Genomic DNA, 13,725 nt, shown 5'->3' with positions numbered 1-13,725 from the left:
GAGCAGATTTATAACCTAAATGAAAATGTCCAGCCAGAGTGTGACAGTGGCTGGAGGTCCCTACTAAAGAGGAGATCAATAAGCTGAAAGTCTGAAGAGTCAGAGGGAGTTTTGCTTTGTGGCAGGGCAGCATTTTATTCCCCTCCCTTTGCAGTAAATCCCTGCCTGTGTGGTTTCTGGCAGAAGGGCTGTGTGTCTGAGGCTGCTGGTGCTGGGGCTCTGGGATTGCAGGCTGGCAGGAGGCTCTGCAGCAGCAGGACTCTAATTAAAAGCCCATCTGGGGGATTGTGGTGGCCCTGGAGGAATGTCCCACAGGTCCTGCTCAGCCACTGAGGCTTCCAGCAGGTGCCTGAGCTGTCCTGCTGGCCCAGGGAGCAGGGCTGAGCCTCTGGGCTGCCAAGGGCTGGCAAGCCCCAGCCTGGAGTAATTTCTAAACCCTGCTGATCTCCAGCTCCAGTTATCCTGCTCCATCATTGTCCTGCTCTTAGAAATCCAGGCTGGTTGTTTGTCTGGGGTAACTCAGCTGATTAAATACATGTCAGGGGAAATGGGCTGACTGAAACCAGCCATCTGGCTGCCTGATTCAAGTGTTCAATTACTGCTTGGTATGATGGGCATCATGTTCTAGTGGTTTTAAATGCTTTCCTTCATTAATACTTTTGACTATCAGTACTTGTGTGCTCTGAGAAATATTTTCCTGGTAGAAGAAAGGTTGATTGGTATTGTTGCAGGTAATGCTCGAAAAATATCTCTGCTTTTAAGGAAAATATGTCTTTGGAAAACCATGTGGACCATGGTCTGTGTATAGGGGAAAAGAAAAATTATTCCCTACCTATCTAGAAAATAAATTGTTTTCAATATCTGTCACTTGCAACAATGAAATTGAAAGCTCAGGATTTTGAAACAAAGCTGTAGTTTTATAGGTGCATACAGAAGCACTCTCTATGTGTATGTAGTTTTTCTTAATGGTTTCACAAGACAGTGCTGGGGGAAAATACCTGTTGATAGACTCACATACCTTGAGAGTTTGTTATTTTCTATCCTTCCCTTATCTTTCTCTGAGGCTGGGGAAAAAGCAGCAGTATGCTAACTAATATAATTTTGAGTTTAACATGTGGCTTTATGACCATCTAACACACTGGGAGGTTGTGTTGGTGCCAAGAGCTTTGCAGACAGAGCCAGGGAAGCACTGCTGGTACTGGTAAATGTACTGACATTTACCTTTGTGGCTAGAGCCAGCAGCAGGGCAAGGCAACACTTCTGTGTCTGGGTCATGCCTTCTCACCAAAAACCTTTGATGAAGGGATGGATATGTGGGTATTTTGTGCAGAAAAACATCCTAACATTTCATTTCCATGTTAAATTAGATGATAACAGCTTTCAGTGTCAGCTGTGAAAACTGCTTTTGTGGGATGTGCAGTAATGAGCAGGTACTGGTTTTATAATAGGGAATAATATGCAACCTAAAAACATATGGGGTTTTTCTGCTTCAGTAGTAAAATCCTTAACTTGTCTTCTAGATAATTTCCAAATGGCAGATGAAACTAATTAAGACAATATCTTGTCAAGGAAAATATGTCAACATGGAAGTATCTTAGTGCATCAGAGTTTGCTGGTTCTTGCAGCCTGGTGAAAAAGGAGAAGCAATTCTATTTTGCTTTGGGGACTTTTGGGAAGGAAGTGAACCCAAACATCTCTTAGATATTGATCCCCTGAGTTCAGAGCAGCTCTGACCACCTGTATAACCACTTAGATCATTAGTAACATATATTCTGTACAGACAAGTACATTCAGCTCTTTATGCACTCTTATAAATCACTGTGAAGAGCCACAGTTACAATTTTGCTAATGAACCCAGGGAATGGAGGAGTTTGCTCCTGTTGGTTTTCTCTGAGACAACTGCTGGTTATTGAGGGTGGATGTTAAGGTAGATGCTTATTGCAGCTTCATTCTGACCCTTTTATTATTAAAATAAGGTAAGAAAATTAAGATAAAGCTTAGGTTTAAGCAGAAAAACCTCAGGTACTGATGTATGAATTTTCTATCAGATGTTTTGATCTTATTTACTAAAGGCATGGCCATGATGAGGGAGATTTACCTAAAAATTAATTACCTATTTTATATATGCCTGTTTTAATTCCTACTCTAATAACCTGGATACTTAAAGTATGGTTCTACTTTATGATCTCTAATATCAAAGTAACTTAAAATCAAGATTAGGGTCACTTATTTAATTGGAAAATGCCCTTTATTGGATTTGTTTTCTTGTTACAGCATTTGACTGAGGGATTAAATTCTGAAATAATCAATACCTTGATTTGAAATGGAGCTTTTCCTGATTCTGTAAATGAAGTAATGCTTGTGGTGATGCTGTGTGAGCACTGTGTGATTTTTATTTTGCTTTCTGCCAAAGGTGATGTAGCTGGCTGTGGTGATGACTGCAATAAGTTATTTCAGAGCACAGTTCATTACCCAGATCTAATGCATCTGCTGTGGAAAATGACAAAGAGCTTTATTCAAACATCAAATGATTTCAAAACATGCTATTTGTACTGAAACTGGAGAAATGTGGAATTGCCAAAGTGTCTGGTTGACATTTGAACTGCTGAAAGCATTTCCATTTTAATACTTCAGACAGTTAGTATTTCTTAATATACATTTAATATGTTTGGAAATGCCTGAACACTAACACATCTTAGTCCTTATTCATCCGTATCTTTTAAATTACTTGTTTTGTTTGCTGAAGTTGAACTTCCATTGAAGTTGATGCTATTTGAGCTCTGAGAAGTTGGCCTCATTTGCAGAGCAGAGCTGGCTGCTGCCTTTGGGGGAAATGATTTAAAATGCCCCAAGAGGTTTTTGTTTGTCTGGGGTTTCTTGAAGGTGTTTGCTTCCCTGATTCAGGTTCTAAACAGAAAGCTGCTTTTTTAGATGGTGTTTACTTGTAAAAGCATGACAGTACACTCTTCTGTAATAATATTTTCAGTCACATCACAAATAAATGAAAAAGTTCTAAGTAACAGTTATGGCCCAGCTTTGCTGAGCTACTAACTGGAAGGACAGAGAGTACTGAGCTTTCACCTGTCATTTAATACTCAGAGAGCAGGGCTTGAGATGCACTGAGGCAAGGTCAGGGTAGCACATGTTGAGTTTTTTAACTGAACTCAGTAAAACAACCTGAACAACACAAATGGAACTTGTGCCTGTTGCTATTCAGTCTTCCCTGTTTTATTCCTAGTTGTGATTTGACTGTATGTGAATTTAAACAGCTTCATAAATATAGAAATACTGCTACTGCCCCTCTGATGTGTCTGGATTTCATTTTCAGTGTTGTTAAGTGTTACATTGGTATATTATGTGGTAAAACTGTCATTGATAACTTAGTTTCTCCATCTCTACTTGAACATGTTGGAAAGCATTTTGCATATATTGCCATATGCTGCTTCCCTTATTTAAAGTGACAGCTGTAATTTCTCTGTTGGAATTGGGCTGTGTGCATGGCTGTGTGCTCAGTACAAACACTGCTCTTTGAGAAGCCTTCTCAGTCTGGCCTGAGGTCCCTGTAGAGCCATGTCCTTTCAAAAGCAAAGCTTTTCCTCTCCTCTTCTGGGTCTACTGAGACAGCAAAGCTTGGGTTTGAGGTTTCAGTTAATCATCTAATTTGTCAAAACACATAATCAGCCAGAGGCCACTGCCTTTGACTTTATCTAGACTTCTTTTATAGACAGAATGATAGAAGAAACAATTATATCATTAGCATGGAACTGATTTTATTGCTGTAAGGCTGCATGAATATGAATTTGTGTGCTGGGTTACTGAAGGATACTTCAAAGTGATTTCCAGCCTACTGCTTGTTTTCTTTCTGCCATGGTGAGATGTGGTATAGAGAACTTATTTTGTTTAAGGCACAGTGAAACACGTTCCTTAGTCTGGGGGAGGACTGTGGGAAGTCCAACAATTTATAACTTTTTCCAAGGAAGTTTGTGCTACAGCATCACTTTGAATAAAAAAAAAATCCTTCTTATTAGCTTTCATCTGTTTTTCTCTTCTCAAAACCATAGCTTAACTATCTTCACAGAAATTTATGCAAAAAGTCTGACTTACTTTCTCTTTTGAAATCTTTGCATTCAATAAACAGGATCACATTCCTGAAACTAAAAACTAAGTGGCAGTTATTGCCTTTTGGTAAATCCTTAATATGTTTGATGTAGACATTTAAGAAGTGGTCTCAGAAAATAATAATTTCATTTATTTCATCTGTTGCTTGCTGAGAATCCTGTTGGAAGGCACCTGCAGGGGCTGTGCCACAAGTGCTGTATCCAAAAGTGTAATCTCACTGTTCAGATTATTTGATTTTTCTGTGAAATGATGTGACAAGGTATTCTCTTGTATCTCAGGGGTGTTGGTAGAAGAGAGCAGAGCTGGGTTACAACTGAATACACTTCTCCAGGGGCCTGATCTGAGATTTAGCTCCTTTGGCTTTAAAAATGTAGACAATTCCTGGTAGAAAGGTACCCCCCTGACAGGGTAGTAATTCTGGGTCTTACCAGAACAGTATTCTTGAGGGTGCAAAATGAGATTACAAGAAAAAACAAAAAGAAAGTAATTTATTCAGTCTTTTTGACCAGATTTGATCCTTTTTTGTATTTTCTCTGTGAGTAGAAGGTCATTGCAAATTTGTTAGTGATTTATACAAAAGTATTGAACAATTGTGTAAACACAAAAAAAAGCCAAGAGAGATGATTGTGAACAAGGCATAAAAATCACTTTGTTCTTGTTTCTAATCCACATGGTTTTTAGAATGTATTTCAGTATTCAGTTAGAACAGGACATGAGTGACATCCAGAAGGTTGTAGAGTTTGCAATAAATATAGCTCAGAGAGGAAAAAGACATAGCAAGTGCAGCCTGTTAAGAAAACTATAAATCCTCATGCTGTGGGCTTTCTGGATGGATGGAAACACATCACACTGTGTAGCACCTTCCTTTAAAGAGAGATTACAAAGGATACCAGGAATTGTTGTGATGATCTGGGAACAAAGGAGTGGAAAACAGAGGTAAGAGGTCAACCCATAATGAAGCAAAATCAGGTATCTTTGAACTGTAAGAGCAAAAGTGAAAGGCTTTGTAGAGAGCAGGGAGGAAAATCTTTCTGAACATTCTCACAAACAAATGAGAACTGGGAGTGTATCTCTTGGGCAGAGCCAAAGAAAAGCTACTTATGAAGAAAGCAGTAACATCTACAAATTTGGTTGAGCTTAGTATCCAAAGCAATAAATTTGGGGTTTGTGTTGAGTTTCATGCCTTTTTAATGTTTTTTAATGTTTTTTTAATTTTTTAACATTTTTTTAAATTTTTTTGTAAAGAAATGTATTTCTGCTTTTTTATTTCCTTAAATATACAGGAGGTGTTTCAGGGGTGTGTTTGTGAGATCTCAGGTTTACAGATCTAGTTGTCTACAGTCTTCATCACTCTGCAAATTTGTTGATTTTCTAAAGATGTCAATTTACTACCAGGATGTGGAATCAGTGTTTTGCATGAATGTTACCCACAGAATGTAAAAGTAATTAGGATCAGGACTAAGCAAATACCTCCTAGCTCTGGTAAAAGACCTTTCACACTTTGTGTGAAAGGAATAGGTGCTGTGAGAAATCATAGTAATGTACTGACATTTGTTGCTGTTAGTTTATATCTGGGTAACTTTGGCTATGAAAAAGTGTTTCCATGATTTTCAGCTTTATGTGAAACTAGAGTTCTGACTTCATTTTCATAGAGGAAAACCATATAAATTTCAGCTAACACCCTCTCAGACACCCTCTCAGACAGCCTCAGGGGATGAGACGGAAGGAGTGAGAATTCTTCCGTGCTTTGATGCATTGGTTGGGAAAGTTACACTCCTGTTAAGTGTGATGCATTTTATGTTAATAAACAAAAGATCATTAACTGAAGACTGAAGTGCTGCCAATCCTGAATCTTTCATGAGCAATAAATTCTCATTAAAAACCCCTTAGGGAAATGCATGTCCTTTCAAAAGAATTTCCACAGCACATCATCTCCATGTGACAACTCTCCAGAGGAAAAATATATATGAGGAAAAGTGATTGGGGGAATTTGTTAGCTCAACTTCCAAGTCCTTTACAAAAAGAAAACCTTGTTTGCTTGTTTCTTTCTTTTGTTTTTCATTTTCCAAGGTCATCTTGCATCCAGGCTCAGTGAAAAAATAATTCACTTCTGCTAGAAATGGCTGAAGGGGTTTGGGTCACAAACCAAGGAATTCATCATATAGCAAGAGACAGATATCTTCTGGATTCCAAATATTTACTTAAGAAAATAACAAAACAAAATTAAGAAAAGCAATAAGAAAAAAGCACAAGAAAACAATACAATAAAAATACATGAATCTGTTTGCTGTAAGGATCTGATACTGCAAACTATCCATAACACCCCAACCAGAAACACAAGAGCTGAGATTCTAGTGTATAGAATTGTTTGACCCAGATTAAAACTGAACAGCAAACAGAGAGATGAGAATTTACACACTCACAAGCTGGGAGACACTGCTAAGAGCAATTGCACTGAGGAGGAACAGCCTTGCTTGCCCTGACAGGAATTCTTGCATGACCTGCAGCTGTAGGCTGGCTTGAAATTTGGAGTAGAGCAGAAGTGCTGAATGATGTGTTTAGGGCAGCAAGATGGGAGAGGTGCCCTTACACAGTGTGGTTCCTATCTGGTCCTTGCTCTGTCCCTTCTTTCTTGAATGTGCATTTTAAAAAATGATCTTTTGACAGGTCTATAGGCAGAGCTCCTCCATTCACATCTCTGCTGTTGCTTTCAGTGGCACCAAGGCACAGAAATAAAAATCTGACTCATCTAGAGGCAACATCTGCTTCAGCATCACCTTCCTTGTGTTGGTGGCTGATGTGTTGCCAGGCCCATGTCAGCTCTGCTCAACAGCCCAATGTCACCAGCTTTGGTACTTCCAGCAAAGAGAGCAGGTGTTTTTGGGGATTAGCACCAAAAAAAGCATCTTGTGGGCGTGTGAAATGAAGAGTGGCAGTTTGTGTGTGTTGGGAATAAGAGGGATTAAAAGGTGGTGACTTAGACTGTTGTCTGCCTCCATGGGCCAGACTTTCATGCAGCAATGACCCTGTGCCTCTTCCTTAGCCCACTCTGAACTCAACTGCACTATCAAGCTAAGCTGGGAAGTTTGGAGCCACCTGTGTGGTCTTATCATCCCAGTTTAAGAAGTGGAGCTCCTGGACCATGCACTGCTGAGGGAGGATCAGGTGAATTAGTCATGTACCAGATGGACAATTTGCTTTTCACACTGACCTGTCCTGGAGAAGGTCATAACAATAATGTGGTGGCTCTGAGGATGCCATCAAAAAGCAGATAAACACTTCAATATGTTTTGATTAGAAAAGAGCAAACTGTGGGCCTTGTGCTGTGAAAGGATTCTCAGGAAATTTGGTACTATTTAAAGGCTTTGATTAAACAATGTAAAATATTTTTTAAAAGTAGCACCTGACAAAAAGAGTAAGCAGTAATTCTCTTAGTAAAGAATGGGGATCTCTGTGCAACAACTGTCTATGTTGTGTTGTAAAGTTTTATTTTCCTGAATTAGTATTCCATACTGACTTTTATTAGTCCTTTCTTTCTTTTTTACCTTTTTGAACACTGAGGTTTTCAGTGGTGATAATTCTTTGAGAACTTGGCAATTTGCCTAATTGTACAAGTTCCCACTGTATGCTTCTTGGATTGCAATTTATTGGCAGAAATAATACAGCATTAAATATAAATATTACTGTTAATGTAACATTGAAATTGGTAAATCAGTTACTTATGTAAAAAATTCCAAACTGCAGTGGTGTGAATTTGTCAAATTCCTTTTGCTCTGTACTTTAAAGTGTGAAGAACAGAAACAATGAAGTTTATAGTTAATGTACCATTTTTAATAATAACAAATTTTGTGTGATGGATTCAGTGCTCATTTATTTTTAGCAGTGAGTTTTAGTAATTTCTCTGGGATATATTGAATCAAAAGGTTTGATCAGGGAACAAATCTGTGCAGAATTTGGCCCTGCTAAAACCTTAACTTTTCTTTCTGATAAATGCAAGGTTTACACAATGCATGGAATATTTAATTTATTATGTGAAAACTTGTACTTTACATGTATTTCAGAGTTCACTATTCTGGTACTGTTTGCTTGGTGTTTCTTGGCACTTAGGTTTTGATGTTTCATACTTGAGGAGTGGCATTCAAGTTTATAGCCAGGTGTAACTCCCTTGCCTGCTGCAGTTTACTGCTCTGTGTTTGGGCTGTTTTTTGAAAAAGTCTGAAAGTATCTCTCAATACTCTCTGCAGACTTTAGACATGGTTAGAAAAGTGGAGCTTTCCCTCCATTTTTGTCTTTCTAGAAAAACTCATTTCATCTTCTTTGGTCTGGAATCCCAGACAACAAGAAAGATTTCAGAGGAATATATCTGAAAAAAAATTGCAGTTGAATGCGTAATCTCATGAATAATGGTCATAAAGTGAGATGTTCCAGGAGATTTGTAAAATGATTGCTTGGTATAATTCATAATTATCTCAGTGATTTGGCATTGTATCACCCAGATATTAATCTTTTATCCTCCAACTGAATATGTGCATAATGGGGAAAGAATCACTTTTTCTTCCTATTTTTCCCTTGGTCAAGAAACTGCATCAATTGTGGTCATTAATACCACCCCCATGCCTTGCTTGTGGCTCTATTTCTTGTCATTCTAATTATTTTGCAGTTACTAGTGAAGTTATTTATTAAGTTATTTATAAAGATTTTGCTCTTCACTTGATGGTTTTTCTGTATCAGCAAGGTTGAAAACTATTTCAATCTTTGAAAGAAAAAAAAACCCACATTTTAAACTTTGGGTCTAGATCTTCTTAACTATATTTTTTTTCCTAAATAAGTACAAAATGCAAAAGATGGGAAGTATTGTAGAGTCAGTTCTAATAGTGGAAAAAGACACTCCAACATTAATAAATAGATAAATATACATATTTATAGATAAATAGATATGTTTAAAATGTTGACTGAAATACCAATTAATCATTAAGAGTGTGCAGCCTTGCACTCATAATTTCAGTGCTGAAAAGAATAAATATCAGTGAAATAATAAAAATTGCCAGTGTGAGAGAGGATGCTTTTTAAAAATGCATTGCTGCCTGCTCCCATGCTCAGAGGAAGGGAATTACCTGCTCAGGTGCTCTGCTGCTGTGCCTGTGCTGGGAGAGTAATTTGTCATGGAAACAATTTGGAGATTATCTGCCATGGACTCCTGATAACCTTTCCTTTCTAATTTCTTTGCCATAACCATCCCACTTTTCAGCCAAAGACAATGTTTTTGCTTTTATAATGAAGGCTCTGCCCTCAAGATGTTCCTCTCTTTGCCTCCTCCTTTCTGATCTGTTCTCCGGTGATTTCTTCCATGACTTTTCTTTGGTATTTGGCATCTTGTTCGGATGCTTCTGGAAAGTGACTAGATGGTTGTCTTTGAACTTCTTCAGATTAATGTACATGAAAATCCACTGGAAATTGGTGAGGAACCCATGAGGATTGCTGATCCTTATTTCAGATTGTAGTTATAATTTTCTTTTTCCTTGCTGTCAGTATCACCCAAAGAAAATACAGTTTAAGTAAGTTGCTACCTGTTTCTCTTGTCTGGATTTGGTAGAATCATGTCTTATAGAAGAGAAGCTTAATGTAAATTGTATTTTCTGTAGGCTTATCTTTTATTACCAATAAGTTAGCAGTGAATAGTAGCTGCTCTTTGCTGGTGGCTCATCCTATCTTTCCTGCTTCTGGCTGACAGCATTAGTACTCCCATTATTGTAACTCCAGTCCTTGCAATTATTGTAAAAATGGTTAAATAAAGCCCATAGTTTGCTCAGCTTTAAATTTGCAGTGATTTTTTTTTTTTTTTTTTTTTTTTGGGATGACTCCTTTATTGCCAGGTCTGCCCCTGGGTCAGTTGTTAGCACTGTGCTATGTTTAATCCATGTTGATGGGGTTTAGTTGAGTTTTTTCTGGTTCACAATGCTGTGGCTACAAGTAATGATATAAGGGGGAAAAAATGTTAAAAAGTAATTTTGGTAGGTACTAGACAAGGAGTAGTACAAAGGCACAAGGGAGTGTGGCAGGGTTTGCAAATTCAGGTTCTGAGTCTATTTCAGTTTTCTGTTTGCTTCTTCACCAGGAGAACAAAGTATTTATTCACCCTCTGAATCTCACAGCAATAGTGTAGAATGGAAACTTGGTTGGGGTTTCTCTGCTACAAAATAACCTCCAGAAGGAAAGGAAGGACTCTGGAATACAGCTTGGCCAGTCTGCTTGGCCCCCATCACCAACAATAAAACAAATGTTCATTGTATTTTCAAAGCTTAACTTTGTCAGTGGTGATTTTATGGCTTTTCAAATAGTGAAAGTTATAAAATGGCAAGGAAAGGTGGGCTTGACTTTTGGTGGTGCAGGACTGAGCACTTCTAAATGAAATTGCTTCAGAGTGAAAAATTCCAAGACAGGATGAAACACGAAGAAAACACAATCCTGTTAATGGACAAAAAAGGTGGATAGAGGAATGAATTAGTAATTTGAGAGCTTCATATCTATTGAATTTTGTTGTGTAGAGAAGTAATAATTTACTTAGAAAATATGAAAAGTTTGGACACTTCTTCAATGCTGACACTTGATGAAAATAAGAGCTGTCAATGCATGCTGGCAGGTTGTGGGGCTGATTGAGACAGGAGAGTGTCAGGGTGGATGGAGCCCTTCTCCTCCCCAGGGAGCATGGGGCTTAAGGTTTGCTGGAGCAATAACTTCAGTTTCAGATGATGTTTCTAAGATACTTTCCATTCTTTTTGAGTCTTGACTGTGTTCTTAATTAAAATGGTAAAATTACTATCTACCACTGAAAAAACATCCTGATTCTGTATAGCTTAGGTCTTGGCAAACAGATATATTTCAGCACAGTATAACTTTATTCAGCAGCTAATTTAAGTAATATCTTTCTTTGTTAGATGGAGATGCAAAGCCCTATGTCTGGCAGATTCTGAATCTCAGGTTTCCAAATAAAAATGGAGATCAAAGTTTGGGAAGCTGAAGTACACTGCTAGAGTTTTTGGGTTTATTATATCACTGTACAGTAGCATTACAAAAAGAAAACTGAGAAAAGTGGAGCCTTTCATGTACCCAGTGTAGCTTTTATTGTGGTGCTTGATCTGAGGAGATGCAGGAAGAGCACCAGCATTTGTCCCAAATTAGGGGATAGGCAGGAGGTTGTGACTGAAATGACTTCCCTGCCTCTGTGCTGGTGGCTGGGGAGAAGCTGAGCAGCAGTTCTGTGGTGGAGCCCTGAGCTGCTACTGTCACCTGATACAGGGTTTCTTTTGTCTGGCAGCTGAATGAGTCCAACCTGATGGGAAGGAGAAATTTTAGTCTAAGGAGAGTTCAGAATATGCAGAATTATTTAGCACATTTATGTTTTTCTTAGACTAAATGGGCTTTCCTCAAACTGTTGTTTTTCAGAACAAGCTACTGCAATACCTACCAACGATACTGAGACTTGAAATGTATCTTTCTCCCATCCACACACTGACTGCTTCTGTTCTTGGTTCCATCTGGAAAGGATATAATTGGATCCTTGTTTGACTTCTTTAATTATTTCTTTGCAAAGTCCTTTGCTGGGAATTTTGCCACTTACAATACAAATATTCAAACCTAAGAGCATAAACTGTGCTTTCAAAGAGCATTTTTGTAAACCTTTTATCATTTGGAGGTTTTTCAAAAGCGAACATGAGACCTTCTCAATGAACATGTTTTAATTTTTTAAATCCCCAGTGAAGATTTTGTTTCCTTGCAGGTTGGCTGTAGTTGCTAATTAACTTTGTTAATTAACCATGCTATAGGGATGAAACATGCTTGATTAAAAATAAATAAGACCATATAGAAACAAAGTGATGCTACTGTTTTTTATATTTAAAAGCATAGATTAAAAAACAAGATTAACTTTGAAGCTGCATGTCAAATGTTCTTTGCATTTGAAACATCTGAAAGGCTAAAGCAGCTAAAAGATTATTATTTTTGCAGCTCAGTCATGGTAAAATGTTTATTCAGTTGCAACACCATGTTAAAAATGGTGGCTGAGAATAGTCACTGAAGGTGCCACTTTAATCAGAACTGGCTGGGATAGTGGATAATAACTAGAGTGTTTATTTGGTCATCCTTAGGCATGAAGGTTCTTGTTTCTTTCCTGTTATGTATCTAATATGAAAACATACAGCACTGCAAATTATTTTTAAATGCTGTTGGCTTGTACAGGGAGTCTGAGCACGTTCCTTGCTCCCCACACAGTGTGTGTTTGTGCAGAGGGTGAAATGGCTCACAGTGGGCTGAGTGCATCCCTGACAAAGCTCCTGGAGCAGTCTCAGGGATGCCTGTGCTCCACAGGCTGTGCCACACTCCCTGCCCAGAGGAAGGTGAGCAGCTGCATGGTCTGGCTGAGCCCACAGCTCCTTCACCTGGGAATGCAGGTGGGAGGGAGGAAGAGGGAGCACAAAGTTAGCTTGCCTCAAAGCTGACTTTTTATTAGACACTACTGGAACAGATGGCTCTTCTCTACCCACTGTGGCACTTTTTCTTCCCTCTCATATGTAATAAAGTCAGGTTTCTTTTCCATTTTCTGCTACTGAAAAGTGGTTCTGTTCCCAACAGCAGCAATGCTATAAAGTTTGGGAATGCCAGGTTTTGCTGTCCTTCACTAGGAAAATTGCTAAGAAAACCCTTTGGGAATGTCAGCTGGGATCCTCACCCGGACAGGGGAGACCTGGCATTGTAGGAGGAGCCTTCTTTGTGAATGAGTGAAATTCATTCTGATAAAATTCCAGAAATACGTAACCAATTCCATGCTAGAGTTAACATGGAGAGAGGGAAGTAGGAGGATTCCTGATGTAGAGGGCATGGCTAAATAAATCTCTCCAGACCACAGGCAGGAAGTGCATGGTGGAGTGGTTTGTGAGGGGGTTTGTTTGTTTATTCTTCCCCCAGCCCCCGCATATTTTCTCATAAAATATCTTTAGGCATTTGTTTTGCAATTAAAAGGTCAAAACCTCCTCAAAGGGAATACTTGCTTTTTCCACTAGAACATATTAGGGCACTGAAGCACTGCAAAAATGCGAGGGGCTATTTCCAGCAGATGAACTAAATCCTTAAAATAGGATTAACCAGTTTTGTAATTTGCCTGTGATAGTATCTGAGCAAGGAAAGGAGGGAGTGATACATATCTTTTAGAATATGCATTTAGGACACCTGTGTTAAGGCTCTCAATGCTGGACTAATGCCACTTCTCAACTGTCCATAATTTTTCACAAGTGCCAAAGAGGGTCTTGATATCACATTGGAGAACACAAACACAATTTCTACAGGGCTGTGGCTGTATCATCTTCAATTTTGTTGATACTCAGTGGTTTCAGCATCATCCCTGTTTACAGATGAGGATTTTGGCAATGCCTGGTGCTAATCTGTTGGCTGTGCCGGGAATGCTGAGGGGAGCAGTGAGCATATGGGGACAGGTGACCAGCACAGAGACTCATCTTAAATACCTCAACTTCTGCTGAAATACCTCAGCTTCTGCTGAAATGGAGAGGGGTTCTGGTGCACTGACCCGGGCATACACTGAGCTGTGGCTGAGTG

At 38.7% G+C, this 13,725-nt stretch overlaps 1 protein-coding gene across 9 annotated transcripts in view; it reads left to right on the top strand.

Annotated features, from left to right (window-relative positions):
* NCKAP5 (NCK associated protein 5) overlaps window positions 1-13,725 on the top strand; it is a 364,594-nt gene that overhangs the window by 160,165 nt on the left and 190,704 nt on the right. The window lies entirely within an intron of this gene.

The sequence above is a fragment of the Erithacus rubecula genome (genome assembly GCF_903797595.1).
Source record: "Erithacus rubecula genome assembly, chromosome: 8".
Taxonomy (NCBI): Eukaryota; Metazoa; Chordata; class Aves; order Passeriformes; family Muscicapidae; genus Erithacus; species Erithacus rubecula.
The sequence above is the reverse complement of the archived record's forward strand: the minus strand, read 5'-3'. Positions and strand labels throughout refer to the sequence as shown.